Below are 3,327 nucleotides of genomic sequence, written 5' to 3'. Positions count from 1 at the left end.
ACTTCACCACCTTTCACTTGTTGGTCTGCTCATTCTCTTCTGCTCCCTTGGGATTCTCCTTTATTACTTGTGCTTCCTCTCATCCGATTTGCTCTAGCTAATTTCCAATCCTCTAGTTGCCTTCCTAACTGATTCATGACTTTGTTCAACCCTTTCACGCTCCACTCGTGCTAATTGATCCTTTACATCCTCATATTTTGTGATTCCTGGATGCAAATTAGGCAATTGTCTGACTAGATATCCAAGCCTGGCTTGGGTGTTCACATGGTATCCAGTCTCACTCATGTAGACTCCTTCCGAGAATGTTTTAAGTTCATCGAGAAGATCTGCTTGTTCTCTTTGTTTCCTATGCATCTCATGAATGTGGACTCCTTGGTGTGCTTGGATGTTGATTAACCTTTGGATGGCTTCTTGCTGTTGATCATGTTTCTGATTCAAATTGTGGAAGGATTCACTCCATTGTCTTCCTTGCTCCAATTGCTGATCCATCAGTTGTTTTTGCCATTCCCTTTGTTGATTCATCCATCTGGAGAGTGACTCTTCATGGCGATCCCTTGATTGTATTTGGAGCTCCCTTTGCGCCTCTTGGTTTTCCATGCATTGCCTAGATAAAGAATCAATAGCCTCTTGCAGTTGGTGCATGCTTAAGATGGCTGGGGGTTGCTCTTGTGGAGGTTGTTCTTCTTCAGTTTGAAGGGTTGGCCTCTTTCGTCTCCTCCGTGGAGGTAGTGGCGCTGCAGCTGCATGCATCCGACGGTAAGTGATTGGAAGACCAACCGTTACCCACATGGGGTTTGCATCCTCGAATATCACCCTGGCCAGTCTGCAAAGAAGAAAAATGGTACTGGGATAACCCAACTTTCCTCCCGAATCACTTTTCTCAGCAAACTTCCGAATGCCTTGGGATATGATTTCATGAACCTTGATCTCTCCTCCTTTCATTATACATTGTAACATCGTTGCTCTCTTGAGATTTACCTCTGAGTTGTTTCCGGCTGGGAGGATGGATCTCCTTACAATTTCGAACCAACCTTTAGCCTCTGGAAGGATATCTCCTCTTTTTATAAATTTTGGTTTTCCCTTGGGACCTCTTTCCTAATCGGCTCCTGGCACACATATATCTTGTATAATCTGGTCATAATTGGGAGGCTTGTCCATCTTTGAGTGATAGCGCTCCTCTTCAAAAGGGATGCTTCTCAACTTCAGCACTCTCATGATAGTCATAGGACTAAAATCCACTATGACCCCTCTCACAAAACTTGTGTATGAGTCATCCGCCTTGTCTTGCCTAACTGCATTTGCATAGAACTCTCTTACTAGAGTTGCATTCACTCTTGTGATCAGATCGGTAAGGAGCTCCCAACGACGTTGCTCCACCTTCTCTATGATCTCCGGACACTCGGTTTTTGTTACTTGGAAGCCCAGTTCATAAATGATTTCTTTGTCAGCCATCCACCCATATTGAAGTGCATGATGAAATGTTCTAAACCGCACTTCATCAAAAGGAGGATGTTCTATGGGTCCCTTCCCTTTTTGTCTCTTGGAGCTTGATGATGCCATGTAAGATAATTGCTATGTTGGTTATTCTCAAGACGGCTATGAGGGTGTATGTGAAGCTTTGGTGAGGAGTGATGTATGTAGTGTGTGTAGAACCGAAAGGAGAGAATGGGAATGGTGAGTATACGTGTGCATGGAGAGGTTGTGTGAAAAAGGTTTTAAATAGGAAAATGGCAATTGATTGAAGGGTGTGGATTGATGATGATGTTTGATAGTGGACGGTTGGGGTTTTAGGATTGAAGGAGCACAAGGATCATCTCCTTTATGGGGGTCTTGCTTTGGCTTCCAAAGCCATCCATTCCCAAGGTTGCATGGCAACACTTCCAAGGACATTTCCTATGAGGACAAGTGTGAGATTCTCTTGGTGTAGTGGCCGAACCTCTTGTCCTATCAAGTACCATCAATGTCCTTTTTGATTCCCTATATATGGCAAAGAGAGAATGTGAAAATTAGTTGTGAAATTGGTGGGAAAATTCAAATTAAGCTTCTCAAGCATGCACGTCAGCACACCAAACTTGTTTGTGATCCTATGGTACAACAAGTTTGGGACATAAATCTTTCTCATAAAGTGTGTTCAAACCTCAATTGATGTGTTTGAACACCAAACTTATCATGTGCTATACGTGCATGTGGAGGAACTTTATATTAGTTGTCAAAGTTGGAATGAAATTGTTCTGTTGCTCTTATTATAAATTTAAGAAAGAAAGAATTATAGAATCATGGGTTGCCTCCCATGAAGTGCTTCTTTAGCGTCACTAGCTTGACGTTTGGTTCTTTGTCAAGGTGGTTGATAGTGCTTGAAGTCCTCTCCTCTTGCAGTGAATCTATATCCGTTAGCTTTGTTGACGAGTTCCAGATGCTCTAAGGATAAGATTTTATTGATAGTATACACAGGAGGCAGCTGAGATGGAATAGTGGGTAGGTGAGGTGGTATAGATGGAAAGTATGTAGAAATAAAAATAACTTTATCACCTGGTGAGAAATTGTCTGTAGGAATTTTCTTATTTCTCCATCCCTTTGGAATTCTTTTCCTTGTTTCTATTGATGTTTTCTTGTTTTCTATGGATTCTTTCTCCAGGAGAATCTTGTTATTGATCTTGCATGACTCTGGTGGGTCTGGTTCCTCTTGGATCACCTTTGAACATGGTTTTTCCTGACTATGTGGCTTCTCAACCAATGGGGCTTCCAATTGTGTTGTTTGTGCTTCATTATTTGGCTCTTCTATCATCTTATTGTCTTTGTGATCTGCTCCTCGTGAGAGGTCGTAAACATTGAAAGTGAGCTGCTCATCATGTATTCTCAGCACTAACTCTCCTCGTTCTACATCTATGAGTGCTCTAGCTGTGGCTAGGAAGGGTCTTCCCAGAATGATGGGGTAGATAGGATTCTCATCCATTTCCAAAACAACAAAATTTGTGGGAAGATAGTAGCTCCCAACCTTTACCATCACATTTTCAACTATTCCTACTGTTTGTTTTTGGGTTTTATCCGCCAATCTAATAATCACATCAGTAGGAGTTAGTTCATTGATTTGGAGCTTCTTCATGAGAGAGAGAGGCATTAAGTTGATGTTTGCTCCCAAGTCACAAAGTCCTTTGTCAATCATTGTTTCTCTATGGCACAAGAAATGTGGAAGCTTCCTGGATCCTCCTTCTTTGTGGGTGGTCCTGGTTGAATGAGAGCACTACAATCTCTGTTCATCTTGATTGTTTGTCCACCCTTCAATGGACTTTTTCTGACTAGTAGCTCCTTTATATACTTGATGTAGAA

Source organism: Arachis duranensis, chromosome 2 (genome assembly GCF_000817695.3).
Source record: "Arachis duranensis cultivar V14167 chromosome 2, aradu.V14167.gnm2.J7QH, whole genome shotgun sequence".
Lineage (NCBI taxonomy): Eukaryota > Viridiplantae > Streptophyta > Magnoliopsida > Fabales > Fabaceae > Arachis > Arachis duranensis.
This window is presented reverse-complemented; position numbering follows the sequence as displayed.